The sequence below is a fragment of the Hibiscus syriacus genome, unplaced genomic scaffold (assembly GCF_006381635.1).
Source record: "Hibiscus syriacus cultivar Baekdansim isolate YM2019G1 unplaced genomic scaffold, ASM638163v2 tig00110485_pilon, whole genome shotgun sequence".
Lineage (NCBI taxonomy): Eukaryota > Viridiplantae > Streptophyta > Magnoliopsida > Malvales > Malvaceae > Hibiscus > Hibiscus syriacus.
The window spans coordinates 895,586-916,860 of record NW_024062760.1 but is presented as its reverse complement, the minus strand read 5'-3'; the positions used below and the strand labels follow the sequence as shown (position 1 = coordinate 916,860).

The 21,275-nt window shown below is 35.0% G+C and overlaps 1 long non-coding RNA gene and 1 pseudogene across 1 annotated transcript; one reads left to right on the top strand and one right to left on the bottom strand.

Moving 5' to 3' along the window:
• Positions 1-1,951: 1,951 nt before the first annotated feature.
• On the bottom strand, positions 1,952-4,889 carry LOC120129350 (annotated as a pseudogene).
• On the top strand, positions 2,445-20,724 carry LOC120129351. The gene is made up of 3 exons (XR_005516727.1): positions 2,445-2,576; positions 16,694-16,698; positions 20,693-20,724. It is a non-coding gene; the product is annotated as an uncharacterized LOC120129351 (long non-coding RNA).
• Positions 20,725-21,275: the final 551 nt, after the last annotated feature.

The following is a 21,275-nucleotide window of genomic DNA, read 5'->3' as shown; positions in this document are numbered from 1 at the left end:
AAAAATATTAATTTCTCGTTTTATCTATTGGTTTAGTGGTTACTGGTTACTATCGAAATAACAAATTTTCATTTATTGATGGACGTGAAACCACAAAAAATAAAGTTGTACGCTTAAAACAGAAATAAATTCAGTAGTAAAGAGAACTATGATCAAATCTACATTGGACTGAAAAATAATATTTTCGGAATTTAGTATACAACATTTTATAATTAAAGAATTATTTTATAATTTTTAATAGTTAAAAAATCAATAAAACATCGTTTATTAAGATATTAAAGAAATAAATTAAAATTACAGTACATATTATGATAGACCAAACTAATAATAAAAGAATTATCCTCCCAGTTAAGATGTCAGCTTCGACGTCGAAATTGATAATGAATTACAGGTAATTCTTCACTCATTTGTTTAAGAGATGGTGAACGCCCCATCACTACATGGGAAGAAATGAAAGCCATTATGAGGAAAAGGTTCGTGCCTACTCACTATCACCGAGATCTTTATCATAAACTACAAAACTTGAAACAAGGAAACAAGAGCATTGAAGATTATTTCAAAGAAATGGAGATAGCCATGATCCGAGCCAATGTGGATGAAGATAGAGAAGCAATAATGGCAAGGTTCTTATCTGGCCTAAATCTTGATATTGCTAACCTTGTTGAACTTCAGCATTATGTAGAGATTGAAGAGATGGTGCATGTAGCCATGAAAATTGAATGACAACTTAAGAGGAAAACCTACAATCGGAGCAGTCCAAATTCGACCACCAAATGAGCCTATTACCTTCTGGAAACAAACTCCAGTCCAATCAAATGATCGTACAGAGGTACCCAAAATTATACAAATGGGCGAATCTAGCAAGGGTAAAGAAAAGCAAACCACACTTTCAAGAGATCAAGATATATCAAATGTTTCAAGTGTTTTGGAAAAGGGCATGTTGCTAGTCAATGTCCCAACTGAAATGCCATGATGTTGCTTGACAATGGAGATATTGTATCAGATTATGATGAGCCTATTTTTGATGAAGAACCTGAAACAATGAAGAAGAAGAAACTGAAGAAAATACAGATCATGGTGAGATGCTTGTTTCGAAAAGGTGCCTACAATCACAAACATCCCAAGAGGATATTCAAAGAAACAATATTTTCCATACAAGATGCCATGTCAAGGACAAGGTTTGCACAATGATCATCGATGGAGAAGTTGCACAAACGTAGCCAGCACTCTTATGGTTGAAAAACTTGGATTGGCAACGTCAAAGAGTGCTTCCAAACGATGATTTTCTACATACATAAAGACTTGAACTTGAGAATCTACTCTAATCAATATCAAACTACTTATCACTTAGATTAACCCCATTAGTAGAAAATTAAATCTTTAATGTGTACTTCCAAACATTGGATGAAAAACCATCACATACATACAGTAAAGGTAATGCTAATTCGTATATGTGTATCATGTTCGTGTTACATATTTTTAATTTCAACAATGAATTGCAGCTAATGATTATACCAAATCTTATATTTCTATGGAGGGGAAGAGAGAAGAGAAACATAGGTGAAAGACCGAAAGATTTTATAATAACTTTCATGCTAATGTCAGATATAGGATTATATAATACTTAAATCCTTATCAAAGTTATAATCTGTTAACAGTAACTTTATCTATAATAAATCATATAAGTGTATTAGAAGTCTCAAAATGTACATGTTAATGTGTGTTTTTGTAAATAACAAAAAATTAACTTTAAACTTAAGAAAGCTAGACAGATGATTATCCTACCCATTAAAATATTCACCATCTGTATATTGCTTATCAGATATACATCAAGTTAGATAGCATGTTCCATTGAACACAATCCACTATATATCTTCTTAAAACTCGAACTACAGCAACCAAACTCTAAAACCATAGCAACAACTCGAACAAATAAGAAAATATATGCATTAATTCCACGCAATAAGCTCTACACTATAAGCTATCTAATAACAGATATTAATTATTTTCCAAATATCGAACACCGAGTCGTACACAGCAACATGTTGCTAATCGATCTTCCTTCCCAGACTTTTTATGCTCCTGCTTCCAGATGGAGTTCTATAATATGCAGGCACAGTAAGAGGGAAGAACATTTGTCTCACTCCTTCGAACCATATAAATGGCAGAATAATACTTGATGCAACCTGAAAAGCAACAAATATAGAACAAGTTAATGGTAATAATCTGCATATTTACATCATGTTCGTGTTGCATAAGAACTGTTTGGTACAGATATCGACCCAAAGGAGTCTAGCCCCGTTCCACAATCGTTTCGGAGAAGGAAACGGAAGCAACAATCGGCCGACACCGTAAACTGACATGGCAGAGAAATGAAACGCCAAGCTTAATGGACGAGGGCATAGACCGGATAATATAGCCGATGGTCCGGTCGAAAATATACCTCCGAGTCTCAAGTACCCGAAACATGTCTGTTGTAGGTCCTCCATTACAGGACTAGATGGGGCACTGAACACGATCTGTAAGACGTTTGCCAGTGTGTTTATCGTCGATGACATCGGCTGCATTTGGTTAAAGTGAGAAATTATGTCGTCTTACTCTTGATTGACATTCGTTTTCAAAATGTATATGGAATACGTAATGTAGTTCACCTTCCTTAGAGTGTAAAAAGACTCAAGATATTTGCAGACCGCGGATGCATCGGATAGATTATGCAAGGGTCTTATGAGATCACTCAGTAGAACAACATCAGAGAGTGCAACCGTCATTCCCCCTCCCGTTATAGCGTGCCGGGAATTGACCGCATCGCCTATCAAAAACGCACCGGGAGTCGGGCGTGGATCAGCAGCCATGATTTTGTTCGGCATTATTCTTATGTTATCCTCCTTCTCTATTGCAGAAATCAAGGCAGTGTACATTTCAGGAAGAGCCTGAAATCAATGAATCATAGTGTTACTCCATAGATTGAGCAAAATTCCCTAAAATATAACAAATATGTGGACAGTAATATTTGGGTTATGACGGATGGTTCATTTTTTTTATAATTTAGATAATAAATTATAGTTGGTGGCTAAACATTAGCTGATATATAGTTACTGTTTTCATCTAAAGTGAGAGGAAGAAGTAAAGAGGATGGGTTATAGATTTCTCGCAATTTTAATCGAGAGGTTTAATAGTTACTTCTAATGTTGATGTCAGACATAAAATTATGATTGTTATTTGTAGTAGTTACCTAGGTCTATCAAATATGATATTAAAAAGTTGTTGACTTCTCGAGAGATATAAACTCTTGAGACTTTAGGTACAAAGATGTTCTCTCGAGACTTAAACTACAAAATCATTTTAAAGAGATAAATTATCGAGACTAATATAATAAGTTTTCCTCTATATTTCTCATAAAAACAGAGGAATTGGACATCAGACAATCTACGAATAATCATTGATTATAACTCTCCATCTAAATAAAAAATAAATAAAAATAAGCACCCTATAATTTTCATAAACTAAATAATACTATCAACACAAATGAAATAAGATGGATCCAAATACCTTGGGAGCCACCCTAGTTTTCAAGTAATGGGCCATTCCACCATCGGAAACAGAAGGTACATGCTGACTGGGTATATCAACCAAGCATCGAATTTCAGTGCTGCTAATGGGATAAAACAGGATTGGTGAAGGTTCTGCTAATATAATAGCTCCATAATTTTCATCCGGTAGCTTACAGTTCGTCAGGACTAAACCAGCAAAATGAGAAGGAATATCAACCTGCACAAACAATCAACACCTTTACATATACCTTTTCTTAAAACCATACAATTTTACAAAACTTCCTAGGCATTCTTCACCTTGGGGTTGCAGAGAGAGCGTCTCAAATTCGAGAAATAACCGTCGCAGATGACGGTGAGGGGGGAGCATAAGCCGTCAGCAGTTGGCCGCTCTTGTCTTTGTAGTGCACTCCTTTAACGGTCCCGTTCTCTTCAATCAGTGATGTTACTGCCCCTTGCTCTAGACTCACTCTGCATTCGCATATTCACATCCAAATAAATGTCGTGATATTGTATGCCGAAATTGAAGAAAGATTGAGTTGAAGAAGATGAAGTACTTGTGAAGAGATGCAGCTTTGTTCCGCAACCTTTGAACGAAACGACCATTGTGAAAGTTTCTTCCTGCAACATGGGACTCATACTTCTCCAGAGGAAAAGATAGGGGGGCTTCTTTTCCATCCTTGTATAAAACATATCCCAGAACTCGTACAGCATCAATCTCATCAACACAATCTACATTACAGAAAATTTTCAAATAAAAAATAAAGTGTGAATCTTAAAATAGATTCATCTACTCGAAAAAATTCAAAAAATTTTACTCCACTCGAATGAATATTCACCTTCAAGGCCTAACTCAATTAACTTGAGGTAGCCCCCTGGCATCAGACCTTCGCCGGCGATTCTCTCGGGTGCTTTTAAGTCCCTCTCGATCACTCGCACTCGACGTCCATCCTGCAACCCACAACCTCAAACACTCAAGACATACACAACTATTGCAATCTGCAGAACAAATAGCTATTAACAAATTTCTACTTCGAATCTATAGAAACTATGCATCATAACATATATATATTTGAACCTTTCCAAGAGAGTAGGCAAGAGCAGCACCGGCAACACCAGCGCCGACTATGATAATATCCGTCGTCCCATGAGCCTCACAGTTTCCAGTTTTGTTTGCAGAGTTTTCCTTTGGAAGCTCCATGGAAGCCGATCTTTTCACCTTGCTCGGTCCTCTAAATCTCATTAAAGAACTGTAGAACAAGAAAGCAAGCCCCGAAAGAGAAGCTATGGCACCTGCAAGTCCAACTATGTACGCCATGCAGATAGTTTCTTGTTTCCTTCACGGCTTTGCTTGTTCAAAAGGAGTGATTTATATAAAAATTTTGTCTTCGCTCATGGCTTCTATCGGTGTCCACTGGGATTGTATTTGATCCACATGTGGCTTATCTTTTTCCACCACTTGGCATTTCACTCACCGTCAAGGCTGCCACCTTTTTCTGCTGATAATCATAGTACTGATCTAGGTCGTGATATTTATAAAAAGGATAAAATACACATAGTATTGATCTAGGTTTACTACGAATGATAAATTTTTCTCCACCCCACGCAATTGAAACTAGACACAGTTACATCAAAAGGAAAGGAAGAGAAGAGACAAAATAAAGTTTGATTTTATTTAAATCGGGAATGATAAGTCTATGGCGACCCTACATATCTTTTCCTTCTTTCAATGTCTGGGCTTTGATTTATCCTAATACGGTTAAAGATAGGTTTTCTTCAACGAGATTCTTCTTCCTTCAAAAAGAAAATTGTGACGTTGACAATCAGATATTTATATAATATATCTAAATTTACTAATAATTGATTATCTAAGTTGAGTAACTAAAACGTAAACTTACTAATAATTGAGTGATCAAGATGTAAACAAAATGTTAGTGTAGTTTGAGTTTTAACGATACAATAACCTAATTGATTAATTACATGATTCAGTTATAATGTTTTGAAATACAATGATCTAACCGTAAACTTGCTAATAAAATGGAGTGACGTGTTATTTACCCTACTTTTTATCTTCAATTCTGCTTGAGCAAATGTCTCGTAAATTATTTGGCCAATAAGTCAACACATATTTTAATTTGCAATCGGTAAACTCGTCACATTGAAGTGACGAATTCGCTTGAAAATACTCTTTTATTGGTCCTAGATATACAAGTCTCATGTGAGCTAATATTTTAATATTTTTATTAGGACTCATCACGTCAAGGTGATAAGTCCACTTAAAATTTATTTAATTTCTTATATTCACTAAATAATTTAAAGTGACGAGTTTGTCTTGAATTTAAAAAAAAAGTAGTCGTTTGTAGCCGTTGCACAACAAGCAACTGTAATGGGTAGATTGCAACTCTCATCCTGGAACTCGTCACCTTAAAGTGACAGTTTGTTGGGATTTTTAAAAAAATTAGTAGTTTACGGTTGTTGGGTTTGGGGGTATAAATAGGGTTTGGGATTATGATTTTTTATTGTGTTTTGTTAAGATTTTTTTTGAATATTTTGAAAATTTCTAAAAAAATGTCTACTCACGATGAAATGTTACGCCTCGATGATATTCATATTTCTTCGCTCAAGCTTGGTCTGAAAAGAACGGAGCGTTTGTCAATGAGGAATGAGTCTTAGAGATCTTCATCAGTAGATTATTATATATTTGCAACAATCTAGGCTGTATCCAGTGACATTTTTACGTGGTTTTAAGGTGAACCTGGCATTGATTACGGCTCTCACTGAATGTTGGGGCCTGGAGACGTATATTTTTCATTTTTCAAGTGGTGAAACAACAATTGCGTTAGAACATGTCACTTACCAACTCGATGTTCTGGTTAATGGTGCGGCGATAATGAAAACAACAATTTAACCGATTCGGAATTGTTAACCAAATTTTGGGAAAGATGTATATACAACTGTAATATTAACAATAATTAGTTGAGTGGTTTATGTAACCTTTTTTGTGTTTGGTCAAGGCTTCTATCGGTGTCCACTGGCATTGTATTGTGGCTTGTCTTTTTGCAGCATTTGGCATCGCTCACTGTCAAGGCTACCACCTATTGCTATGCATGTAAATGAATCGAAGCTTCAGCGAATTGTTTTTGAATAGCTTAACATAAAGTTTGTTTATATGAATGAATATAAACAATATTTTATATCCGTTTGATTAAATGAACGAATACGAACAAATAACTCGTTCATTCATTTACGTTCGTGAATGTTCAATAATCTGTTCGTTTATATATGTTTGCTTAAGTTCATTCGTTTATATTCAGCTCAATCTCTAAGCTCGTTTATAATATTAAAACCTAAAAAATTTTAATCTTGAACCTATTCATATTTTAAAATTCAAATAAAAAATACCCAAATAAATTAAAGAAACTATAAAACCTAAAATTATTTGGAAAGAAAAACTCTTCTCAAATTTAAACTCAATTAACTTTATATTTGTTCGTTTATGTTCGTTTGCGTTCGTTTAATGTTTTAACGAATGAACAACAAGTTACATTCCTCAATGATTGAACACGAACAATAAAATTTCTTTGTTTGGTTGTTCGTGTTCATTTATTTGTTCGGTTAAAGTTAAACGAACGAACACGAACATACACTTATTCATGTCCGTTCAGTTCATTTACAGTTCTACCTTTTCCGGAAGATGATCATAGAATTTTATGATCATTCATGAAAATTTAATGTTTATTAAAAGGTTTATGGGTAAATTATAAATTCCATCCCTTAATTTTTTTTCACTTTTATTTTAATCATTAAAGATTATAAGTTTTCAATTTACTCATTAAAATTTTAGTTTATTCTTGTTTTGGTCACTCGGGTGTTAAATCATAAATGAAAGGATGGCATGACCACTTGTGTTGATGTGAATTACTTCTTATTGACATAGAATCCATATGACATCCATGTCATTTTTCCTTTTTCTTTCTTTTTTTGTTTTATCTTCTTCCTCCTAAGATATAAACGAACTCGTCTCATTGCCTCTTACCATTCTATCAGTTTAGATTTCACCTAAGTCACTATGACACTCATAAAACTCAACCCAAAACTCATGAAACTTTAAACTAATTTGATTAATAAAATTCACCATTTGATTAGCGTAGAATCAATACATACAAATCACTTCCTCCTTCTTCACCTCCCTATTATTATTTAGAAGAAAATGCTTTATCATCAAGAAATCAAAGAAAATTCAAAACTAGGGGTTTATTACAAAAATGAATAAAGTTTTGGGGAAATTTCATAATTTTTAAATGAAAAATATATAGTTATATGTTAGTGACTAAACTAAGACTGCGAAGAAAATTCAGTGATGAAATTTGTAATTTACTCAATATTTAAATATAATAGTTATAAAAAAAGGATAAAAGACACAAATAATCCTCGATTATATGATTTTTTTGTTTAATCAGTCAATTGTAATATAAAATTAATTCAGTGATCCGTTTATGTTTAAAAATAATGATGATTCATTTATAACTTATTAATAATCGAGTAATATATTATATTTTATTATTTTTTAAAACATATTAATCTTTTTGGTAAACCATTTGTATGAACTCTTAATTATTATCTCTTTTTGCTTTGATAATCTATTTTGAAATTTTATCAATCAGACTATTTAACTATTTATGTGTGGCAATCAAGTCCTCTATCGTTATCATTTAACAAAGGAGGTGACACGACTATTACAAAATTGGTATAATTACACATTTGGTCCTCAATATTTATACATTCTATCAATTTAGTTCAAATTTTAGTTCAACTAAATAAATTTAATCTCCTAATTAGATAGTGACATGTGTCAGGTTACTTTTTGTTTAGGTTACTTTCGATTTAGATTATGTTGAAAACATTTTGTTGTTTCGATATAACAAATTAAATTAAAAGAATTTTAATTTTGAAAATTATTTTTCTAAGCATATTCGATATATTAAATCGAATATCAAAATATTACTCAAAGTATTTCAAATTTCATTTTAAATCCTTACTCAAGTGTAAAATTAAGTTTTAATCTTAAAATAATTTCAAAACGATTTTACTAAATATTTCGAGCCATTTTAAAGCCAAAAATTCCAGATTTCTCAGAGGAAGCCGATTCCCCCTGAATGGTTTGGCTCCTAGAATTCCAGTATGCTCGGAGGGAACCGATTCCCCCCAGGGGGTACCGATTCCCCCTACGCTCCAAGCAGAAATATTTATTGTTTTCACACTTAAACGGCTACAATAACTTCATTAATGATCCCCAACGTTCAGAAGTGATTCAAGGTGTATTTAAGCAAGCTTAGAAGCCATTGATCAACAACAAGAAACATCAAGCAACTAGAATCAAGAGAGAATCAAAGAGAAAGTATCAAACCTCAAGTTTGAGCATTTCAAGCCTATTTTTCATTCAATATTCATTTTGCTTTCAAGAACACTTATTGTGCTCAATTGTATTTATTCTTGAGTGTTCTTTCTTTGTTCTAAAATTGTGCAAACATATTTGCCTTGTGAGGTTTTTCTTGTGAGTTTGCAAATTTGTAATCTTCTCTTTGAGAAAAGAGTGTTCTCAAGAATTGTGGTATATTCTTGAGGGAGTTGTAAGGTTATCTCTTGGCCTCAAAAGAAAGAACAAATTAGTGAATTTGTTGGAAAATCCTTAGTGTGGATAGCTAAGGTAGTGGACGTAGACTTTGGTTGATAAAGTCGAACCACTTTAAATCGCTGTGCAATTACTTTCAATTTTCTGCAAAAGCTTCCACAAAATTTTAATTGCCAATTCACCCCCCCTCTTGGCCGATTTCGTCAATCGATTAACTCAACAATTGGCATCAGAGCCTAACTCATTTGAAGGTTTAATCGCCTCTTGAGTCGATTCGGGAAGAGTTACATCAATAATCAAAGTCATCAATGGCCTCTACTTCAAACTTCGACTCCGGTCTCGATTCGATGCCCGTCAACAAGCCTCCTTTCTTCAATGGGGCTAACTATGCCTATTGGAAAAATAGGATGATGTACTTCATTCAAGCAACTGACATGGAAGCATGGAATGTCGTAGAAGAATGATACATCAAGCCTCTCACTCATCCAAGATTGTGGAGTGAAGGAGAGACAAAAATGTTCCAGCTCAATTACAAAGCCATCCATATCATATTTTGTGCTCTTGGACCAAATGAATATGGAAGAGTTTCATCTTGTACATCTGCCAAAGAAATATGGGACAAACTTCAAGTCACTCATGAAGGCACCGATGAGGTAACGAAATCGAAAATTAGTATTCTAACGCATAGCTATGAAAATTTCAAGATGAAACCAAATGAAGATATCAAAGCTATGACAGATAGATTCTCAACGATTGTCAATGGTATCAAATCATATGGAGAGATCATTTCAAATGAAAAGCTTGTGAGGAAGTTAGTTTACTCCGTTCCAAAATCATGGCAATCAAAGAAGACGGCAATCATCGAGTCTAAGGACCTAACGTCCTTAACTCTTGAAGAGCTAATCGATTCACTCCTCACTCATGAAATGATGCTTGAAGATGAGGTGGACCTCGATAAGATTGAAGAGACACCAAAGGAGAAGGAGAAGAAGAAAAACATTAGAGTTGCTCTCAAATCTACAAAAGATGAGAGTGATTCGGATGAAGATGACGATGACGAGGAAATGGCATTGTTTGCCAAACGGTTCAGAAAAATGATAAGACCTTACCAATGAAGAAAATTCAAACGAAATGAAGGCCTCAAAAATGAACCAAAAGAGAAGGACCCAATCATTTGTTATGAATGCAAAAAATGGGGCATGTCAAATATGATTGCCCATAATTGAAGAGAAAGGGTCAATCAAAGAATAAGCACAAGGCTCATGTGGCTACATGGAGCGATGAAGAAGGTTCCCATTAAGAGGAACAAGAAGTAGCGAACTTGTGCTTGATGGCATTCGGGGAAGATTCTAAGGTAACCTCTAACTCATCTGATTTTGATGATTTATCCTATGATGAGTTATTAGAGGAATATAATGGGTTGGCTTTGGATTATGAGAAATTATTTTTAAAATATAAAAATGATATTTCAAAATTGAAAAATGAAAATAAACTTATATCCAAAACCAACAACGATCTTGAAAGTAAAATCAAAGATTTGCAAATCAAACTAGAAGAGTTTGAAAAGAAAATTTTGGATTTGCAAAATTTACTTTCAAAGGTCAATAATGATCATCAAAAGAAAATTGATGATCTTAAAGATTCTTTTGATAAAGTTGGAACAAAACGTTTTGAAAATGGAGAAAATTCAAAATCCAACTTCGTTAGAAAAAGTTTTAAAAACTACAATCATAGAGGTCCCCAAAGAACCTCTAATAGAAAAATTGTTAAAAGTATATGGGTTCCTAAAGAGCTCATTACTACTAAAGATAAGGATATCCTACACAAATGGATACCTAAGGGGACTAGGATTTTGGAAACTAATGAATATGGACCCAAAAGAATTTGGGTACCAAAAATCAAAAATTAATCTATGTTTGTAGGAAAAGGAGCATTGCTACAAGGCACGGGAAACAAATCTAAATTCATGGTACCTTGATAGTGGATGCTCGAGACACATGACCGGGGATACAAACCGGTTCATAGAGCTTAACGCCAAAAATGGAGGAGAAGTGACTTTTGGTGATGATTCAAAAGGTCACATTGAAGGTATAGGCACAATAGGTAATACCTCTTCCATACAAATTAAAAATGTGTTATATGTGAATGGATTAAAGCATAATCTCTTGAGTATTAGTCAATTATGTGATAAGGGATTCAATGTCATATTTAAAACTAATGGTTGTAAAGTCATTGACATTGCATCTAATAGGATTATGCTTGTTGGTCATAGAATAGGAAACATATACATGGTTCATTTAGACTATATAGAAATGACTAATCTATGCCTAGTTGCAAAGGATGAGCATGATAGTTGGTTATGGCATAGGAGACTAGGACATGCTAGCATGAGTGTTTTGCAACGGTTAGTTCAAGGAGAATTGGTTCAAGGGCTGCCTAAACTAAAATTTGATAATGATAAAATCTGTGATGCTTGTGCTAAAGGAAAACAAAAGCGAGTTTCTTTTAAATCCATTAATGATGTGTCAACTAGTAGAGTATTACAATTGATCCATATAGATCTTTTTGGGCCAACTAGGACTACTAGCTTGGGTGGAAAACAATATGCATTTGTCTTGGTAGATGACTATTCTAGATATACTTGGGTTCTATTCTTAAGTACTAAAGATGAAGCATTAGAAAATTTCATCACATTTTCAAAAGTAATCCAAAACGAAAAAGGTTACTCTATCACTAGTGTTAGAAGTGATCATGGCACTGAATTTGAAAATCTTGGATTTAATGAGTTTTGTAATTCTAATGGTATTAGCCATAATTTTTCAGCACCTAGAACCCCTCAACAAAATGGAGTTGTTGAGAGGAAAAATCGAACTTTAGAAGAAATGGCTAGAACCATGCTTTGTGAAAATAATTTGCCAAAATATTTTTGGGCGAAGCCACAAATACCGCTTGTTATGTTGTAAATCGAGTAATGATTAGGCCAATTTTAAAGAAAACTCCATATGAAATTTTCAAAAATAAAAAGCCTAACATTAGTTATTTTCATCCTTTTGGATGTAAATGTTTTATTTTAAACAACGGTAAAGAAAACCTTGGCAAATTTGATGCTAAAAGTGATGAAGGAATTTTTCTGGGTTATTCCTTAAATTCTAAAGCTTATAGAGTATTTAATAAAAGAACTTTGGTTGTAGAAGAGTTTATACATGTTGTTTTCGATGATAATCTCCTTCCGAGGAAGGATTATTGTTTGAATGATGATGTAGGTATTATAAATACAAATAACGTCAGACATGACGTTGGAGAATCATCATCAAAGGAAGAAACGAAAGATGAGGAAACTCATGATCCTCTTGAGAATCCAACCATTGAAGAAAGGGAAGTATCTTATCCAAGAGAGTACAACTATGTCAAGGATGGTGAGATTATAGGTGATCCATCCAAAGGGGTAACAACTCGATCTTCTCTTAGAAATATTTGTAATTATGTTGAATTTATTTCATGCATAGAGCCTAAGAATATTAAAGAATCATTAAATGATGAACATTGGATTATGGCTATGCAAGAAGAATTAAATCAATTTGAGAGAAGTAAAGTATGGACATTAGTTGAAAGGCCTAGTAATAAATCTACTGTAGGTACTAGATGGGTATTTAGGAATAAGCTTGATGAGAGTGTTAATATAGTGAGAAACAAGGCTAGACTTGTTGCTCAATACTGTACTCAAGAAGAAGACATAGCCTATGATGAAACATACGCTCCCGTAGCTAGGATGGAAGCAATTAGAATATTATTAGCATTTGCATGTTTTCATGAATTTAAATTATATCAAATGGATGTTAAAAGTGCATTTTTAAATAATTTTATAAAAGAAGTGTATGTGGAACAACCTCCAGGTTTTGAAGATTCAAAATTTCCAGATCATGTTCTTAAATTGACAAAAGCACTTTATGGTTTTAAACAAGCTCCTAGAGCTTGGTATGAAAGATTGTCAAATTTTTTAATTGAAAAGGATTTTTCAAAAGGGAAGGTTGACACTACATTGTTTTTAAAGCATAAAGGTAAAGATTTATTAGTAGTTCAAATCTATGTTGATGATATAATATTTGGTTCTACTAATGATGTTCTTTGCCAAGAATTTTCTAAGCTAATGCAAAGCGAATTCGAAATGAGCATGATGGGGGAGCTCTCATTTTTCTTGGGACTCCAAATCAAGCAAAGAAAAGATGGCATCTTCATCAATCAAGCTAAGTACGTCAAAGATATGCTCAAGAAGTTTGGACTGAAAAATGACAAACCTCATGAAACTCCAATAAGCTCATCAACAAAGCTTGACTTAGATGAAGGAGGTAAATGTGTAGATGTTAAATTATATAGGTCAATGATTGGATCTCTACTTTATCTAACTGCAAGTAGATCGGACATTATGTTTAGTGTTTGCTTATGTGCTAGATTTCAATCATGCCCTAAGGAATCACATTTACTAGCTGTTAAGAGAATCTTTAGATACCTTAAGGACACTCCTAGTTTAGGACTTTGGTATCCTAGAGACTCTAGCTTTAGCTTGCATGCCTTTTCTGATGCGGATTATGGAGGATGTAAATTAGATAGGAAAAGCACCTCCGGTACTTGCCAATTCCTTGGAAATATGCTGATTTCTTGGTTTTCAAAGAAACAAAATTGTGTTACATTATCTACCACTGAAGCCGAATACATTTCAGCTGGTAGTTGTTGTGCACAAGTTTTATGGATGAAACAACAACTTTTTGATTATGGAATTGAAGTAGGTACTATTCCTATCAAGTGTGACAATACTAGTGCTATTTGTCTCACTAAAAATCCCATCCAACACTCTAGAACTAAGAACATTGAAATAAGACATCACTTTATTAGAGACCATGTCACTAAGGAAGATATAGTTCTAGAATTTGTTGATACTTTGCATCAATTAGCGGATATCTTTACAAAACCTTTAGACAAGGAACGTTTTTGGACACTTAGGAGAGAATTAGGTTTAACTGACCTATCTTCTCTTAGTGTTTAAAATAATTTTAGCACTTTTAAGACTAAATGAAAAATGCTTATAATAGTAATTTCTGATTACATTCATTGTTATTAGTTATGGGGAGTTTATGATTCTTGATGAAAAATTAACTTTATGTTCAAATGTAGTTTAAGAATTAATTTGATTGATTGAACATAATTAATTTTTGATATATGAGTTGCCAATACCACTAGAGAAGATTAATTTAGCATTTTGAGTGTTTAAAATACAGATTTTTAATTATAGGGCAGAGGGAATCGATACCCCCTTAAAGGTGAACTGATTCCCCCTTTAAAGGGGAACCGATTCCCCCTAGGGGAATCGATACCCCCTAGGGTTCTGGTTTTATCGGGCAAAACCCTTGTTTTTGGCTCAAACCCTCTTTTCTTCTCTTCCTTTCCACCGTTTCCCCTCTCTACTCTCCCTATCTCCATTTTTGCCTCAAATCAACGTTTTTAATCGAAATTCTCTTCAAATATCATCTCCTAAACCTTCTAGCATCATTAAAATCGTGCAAACAATATCAAAATCCACTCAATCTCATCTTTCAAGGTAAATTTTTTTAAACTCTCTATTTCATTGATTTTGAACATATGACTAGTTTTAATTAGTTCTAAATAGAAATAGTGATCGGGCATTGCTTATTAGTGTTTAGAAACTAAATTTTTTACAACTAATTTCATAAAAAACACAAGATTTTTCAAAAAATTTTGAAATTTTCGAAATAATTTTTTTTATTGTGTTTTAATTGAATTACGTTGTTATTATAAAAACTATACATATATTGATTTTTAAAACCTTATTTTTCAATACGTTTTTTGAAAACTTTGCCCCATTAGGATTGGTTTAGAGAACCTTGAAATATTGAGAACTCAATTGAGTTTTGGGATTAATTGAATTGCATACATGTGTTTTCTAAATTGCAGGTTATCCATTCTATTCTGATTTCCTAAACAATGTCCAATCCTAAACGTGCTAGGTCATCATCTAGTCGCTCAAATCGTCAACCAAATCCACCTCAAAATCCTCCTCCTATTCTTGAAATTCCAATTCCTAATCCTGTTGATCCTAATATGACTATCCAAAACTCGTGTTTCAATCATCCTGATCCTAGAAATCATCGTTTTTGGTATTATCAATATTTTGACTCTTACAAAATTAGAGAAGAACGTATCCCTTCTCGTCAAGATATGATAGATATCAATTTTAGATATCTTCCTCTTTTACAAGAGTGGAAATTTGATAAACTTTGTGACCTTGAACCTATAGTTTACCATCAACTTGTTCGCATATTCTATTCAAATGCCGTGTGTGTTAAAAACCGAGCTCAAACCAAAACCATAGCAGTTCGTTCCTATCTCCTAGGACAATTCATCCATCTTTACTCGGCTTACATAGCTAATGAATTAGGATTAGATAATGATGGTATATCAAATGAAAAATAGCTTTTAGGTTCTCATTATAAAAGAAGGGATAGTGCGAATGTCTTAGATCTTCATGACCGTTTTCATCATCTAATGATTTCTTGGTGGTTTTGACCATCCGGAGGTCGTTACTCTACTCTTCGTGCTTTAGATCTTTGGTGGTTACATTGTTTCCAAAATAGTATTAAAATAAATCTTCTGAGATTATTTTTGCTGAAATTTTTGAAACCGTAAACTTAGTACCTAATAAGAAACTTTGTTCCTCTCTAGTTTATGGTTGCATTCTAAGTAATCTATTTTCTAAAGCCGGGCTTAGAGTAGGTCTAGATGTTGTCTTTCCTCTCAAGAAAAAAATTAATCTTCTTTCCTTAACAAGAGCGGGATGGATAAAGAATAAGGACACCGGTGAATGGGTTCGATCTTCTGAAGATACTCCGGGAGCTAGTTCTTCACGAGCTCCTCCAGCAGATGACGACGATCCCGAACTTGAGCAATTAATGCAAGATATTGATGAAGCCGACAATGAGCTGGAACAACACGAGGAACAAGCTCAGCAAGAATATCATGTGCCTCCATATTTTCAATCATTCATAGAGACATTTGATTTCCGTTATTCATCCTTGGATTCTCGCTTCACTTCCATAGAATCTCACTTCTCGACTATGGAAGCTCAACAATTGGAAATTCTCCGGGAGATGCGTACAAATTATGAGGCAACCAACGCTAGTACTAATGAACTCATTCATGAAATGGCAACTATGCGAGCTCATTTCCCACCTCCCGATCCTCCTACGGATGCTTGAACTTTAATCTTTGCTTTGCTTGTTTGGATTGAACTTGGATATTTGCATTATTGTTAAAACATTTTGAATGCTTTTGGATTGTTTATTGATAACTTCCTAAAAAGGCTACTTTTAAGGCATTTTTCACTTAAGTTATTGTTTGTTTAAAAGCTCATTTTAGGCATTTTAGGATCATGTAGTTGCATATAGTTGCATTTGTGGTGGTAGTGTTATTTTATTTCTTAATGGTGCTGCTTGAGGGAAAGGTGCAGTTTGTTTGTGGTGTGCAGGGAATAGCAAGAAAAAGGATTCTTTGGGAAGCAATGCCGCGGCATCACACGTTACTAAAGCAGAATGAAATGCCTCGGTATTTCTGGAGCAGAAAAAGACAAAAATGATATTTCTGCACAAGGACAGCTGGCACTAGACAGCTGTCTCTGCACGTGAAGGACTGCTGTAACCGCCTGCCAAAGCTGCCAGAGGACCACTGCCACTTGGAGGATAAGATTCACGCTCAACATGTGATTCTAGGGGTATGAGGGGTATTTTGCACCCAACAATATCATCATTACCCCTAGATATTTTTTTTATTATATATGACACCTCATGGGAGAGAGGAAGAGAGGATTCACGCACACGCATACTGTAGCAAAAATCAGATTTTTATTTTCTTTTTATTTTCTTCTTTCTTGGGATATTCCTCCATTGATAAAGCTCCAAGGAGTGGCAAGCTAGGCGCCGAAAGGAGCTAGCGAGCTAGGTGGTTCACGGTGGCCGAGAGGAGACCTCCGGTGGCGCGTCGAAGGCTTCTTCTCAACTTCCCTTTTTGCTGCTATTTTATATTTATTTGTGGGTTGTTGGAACAAATATTTTCATGACTTTGTGTTTGGATATTTTGAACTCCACCATGAACTAACTTATTTGGTGATGGTTGATTTAATGGTTGTTTGAACTTTATTTTTAATGGTGTATTTAAGTTTATTTTGGTTCTTTATTTGCTTTGCTTATGAATGCTTCACCATCTAGGCTTGTAAGAGGCATGGAAATGTCTATTTCTTAGATGAATGTTAGGTATTTGGAAGAATCCTAGACTAAAAATACTTGTAAGTATTCAGAAGAAACGCAAGATAAGATCCCCCATAAGCAATGGGTTATAGTATTTTCAAGGGGCTTTGAACCGGCCTAGGAATATTATAACTTAATCCCTAAGATCTCGGAAGAGACTATGATAGGATTTCAACGACTAAAAAGGGTGTCTTTATCAATAGGGTAGGCTGGCCAACATCGTTGAGTGAGAGCAGATGCCTTGGCATCCTATTCTGTTAGGTTCTTTTTGAACACTTTAGGAAAGCTCTGTCGAGTAAGTAAAGACCAGGTAGCTTAAATATACTTGAGAAATAAGTTTAGCAACCTTAGATCAATCCCTACCATTCATTCTCTTGGAAGCTTGTCACGTGAGGATTATTTTCTTTACATTCTATTCTCTTTTTATTTACTGTTTTTACCATTTTTCATTGCCTTGACATTTCACCATACTCAACATTAAACATCCATCATTGCCATTGCATTTCCATTTGCTACACCATCAGACCATCACTCCATATCCACCAGCATACACATTTACATTGCCGTGACATTTGTATATATCAAGACTAACTATACTTAGATAGAATAGTGAATTGTTTTGGTTAGACTTTTGTAATTTCACCCAATCCCTGTGGAGACGATACTTACTCATCATTATATTACTTGAGCGATTGTGTATACTTGCACATTATTTGCGTATAATTTATAGTACTCACAACACGCGAACAAGTTTTTGGCACCGTTGCCGGGGATTGGCAGCCTGAAATTATTTAGTTTTGCCAAAGCATTTTATTTTGTTTTGCATTTTTATTTATGTATAGTTTACTTGATATTTTTGTTTTATTTTTTGGTTTATCTAGTGTATGCCTAGAAGAAATTCTGAAGAGCCTTTGGAACCAATAGAACCTGAGATTGAAAGACTCTTTAGAAGAAGAAGACGTACTCAAAGAAATATGTATCAGATTGGAAACCAAGGCATTGGTCAGGATGACGGAAATCATAATGTCGCGGCATTAGACAATGTTGCTCCTGCTGTTAGGCCTCGTGTTATTTGCGATCACTTAAATCCGATGCTGGATGATCTGAATCCTGGGATTGTGGTACTTGAAATTCAAGCTGCACATTTCGAGCTGAAACCAGTCATGTTCAACATGTTGAATTCTATTAGGCAGTTTGGGGGTATGCCAACTGAAGATGCCAGGCAGCACATTTGCAATTTTCTGGAAGTTTGTGATTCTTTTCGCCAAGAAGGAGTGCATAAGGATTTTCTGAAATTAAAGCTTTTTTCCGTATTCATTGCATGACGGAGCAAGGGCTTGGTTGAGTGGTGTACCAGCCGATTATATGGAATCATGGGTCGATCTTTGTAAGAGTTTCTTATTCAGGTACAACCCACCAAACATGAATACGCAGCTAAGGAATGAAATATCATCTTTTCGCCAAGGCGACGACGAATCCATGTATGAGTGTTGGGATCGTTACAAGAGTTTGCTTTGAAAGTGTTCAAATCATGGTTTTCATGATTGGACTCAAGTAGTCATGTTCTATAATGGAGTCAATGCACACGCGAGGATGTTACTGGATGCCTCAGCAAATGGGACATTGTTGGATAAATCACCTGCTGAGGCGTTTACTATCTTGGACAGAATTGCTAATAATGATTATCAATTTCATTCCTCAAGGCTTGGGAGTGGAAGGAGAACACCTGGAGCATTTGAGTTAGATACCAAGGTTCGGTGTCCGCTCAACTCTCAGCCATCACTAATATGTTGAAGAACTTATAACGTTCCACTAATGTGAAGGAAGTAAAAGCAACTAGCTTGGCATGTCTGTTATGCCAAGGAAATCATCACGAGAGTGAATGCCCAACCAACCATGAGTCCATCAACTTTGTAGGTAATTACAATCGATGTAACAACAATCCTTATTCTAACACTTATAATGTTGGATGGCATCAACATCCCAATTTTTCATGGGGAAATCAAGGAGCCCACAATGTTAATCATCCTACTCGGCAGCAGAATCACAATGAGCCTCAAGGTTTCCAAAATGTTATGCCATGGCATAATGCCAACAAAGGAGCTTCATCTTCAACAAGCATGAGTTCATTGGAAGCTACAATTCAAGAGTTCATATCCACTACGAAGACAATGCTGCAAGACTATTCTACTTCAATTAAGAATCAAGGAGCTTTACTTCATAGCCAAGGCGCCTTACTTCAAAGCCATAGCTCGTCTCTGAGAGCTTTGGAAGGTCAAGTTGGTCAGATTGCTACGACATTGCATGAGTGCCAGCAAGGACGTTTGCCAAGTGATACTGAAGTCATTAGAGCACCTGGAAAAGAGCACTGCAATGTGTTAACTCTTAGGAATGGAACATAAATCAATCGACAAGTCAAGTATAGGAGGATTCTGCTAAGATACCAGATTCTAATGCCAAGGCAAAAGCAAATTCTACTCCTGCAGCTAAGGAAGCTAGACCTCCCCCACCCTTCCCGCAAAGATTGAAGAAGCATAATGATGAAGTTCAGTTCAAGAAGTTCGTGGACATTCTTGATCAGCTCCATATCAATTTACCTCTCTTGGAAGCTGTTGAATAGATGCCGATGTATGCCAAATTTCTAAAGGAAATCTGTACCAAGAAGAGGAAAGTAGAGATTGTTGCCACGACAACAGAATTTTGTTCTTCATTGAGTAAGTTACCGCCAAAGAGAAATGATCTGGGCAGCTTCATTATTCCTTGTTCAATTGGAGCTAATTTCGTTGGAAAGGCACTGTGTGATATTGGTTCAAGTATCAACTTAATGCCGAAATCGATATTCTTGAAGCATGGCATAGGAGATGCAAGACCCACCTCAGTTATTTTACAACTTGTCGACAGATCCCATGTTAAACCTGAAGGGAGAGTCGAGGATGTCATAGTAAGGGTGGATAAGTTTATGTTTCCAGTCGACTTCTTAATTATGGACTGCAAAGTTGATGCCAAGGCACCAATCATTCTAGGAAGACCTTTCCTAGCCACTGGACGTATCTTGATAGACTGTGAAAAATGTGAACTCACCATGAGAGTGGCTGATCAATGTTTTTCGAACGCTCAAATATGTTGATGACACTGAAGAATGCCAAGGCGTTTCTGAATTGAACTCAGTGATTGAAGAAGAGACTGAACATCTTTGCCAGAACAATTTCATTCAGCTAGCAGAAAATGAATATTGGGTGGATGATGAAAGCTTAGTGGAGTCTGACAACTTTCCAATTTTTGAGGAAGAATCTAGCTTACTACAAGTTAGATCAGATATGAATTTTGAACCTCTAAATTTTGATGAATTTATTCCTCCTAAGCCTTCATTAATACATCCACCCACTCTAGAGCTTAAGACTTTGCCATGTCATCTTAAGTATATTTACTTAGGTAGCGATGAGACTTTACCATTGATTATTTCTGCTAACTTTACTGCTAATCAAGAGCAAAGTTTGTTAAGTGTGTTGATGCAGCATAAAAAAGCAATTGGTTGGACTATGGCCGATTTGAAAGGTATCAGTCCCACGATCTGCATGCATAAGATTCTGCTTGAAGATTGCCACGATAATTCAATAGAACCATAAAGAAGACTCAACCCTGTTATGAAGCAAGTGGTGATGAAAGAAATTTTGAAATGGCTTGATGCTGGAGTGATCTACCCTATCTCAAATAGCTCATGGGTGAGCCCTGTCCAATGTGTTCTGAAGAAATGAGGCACGACGGTGGTTACTAATGAGGATA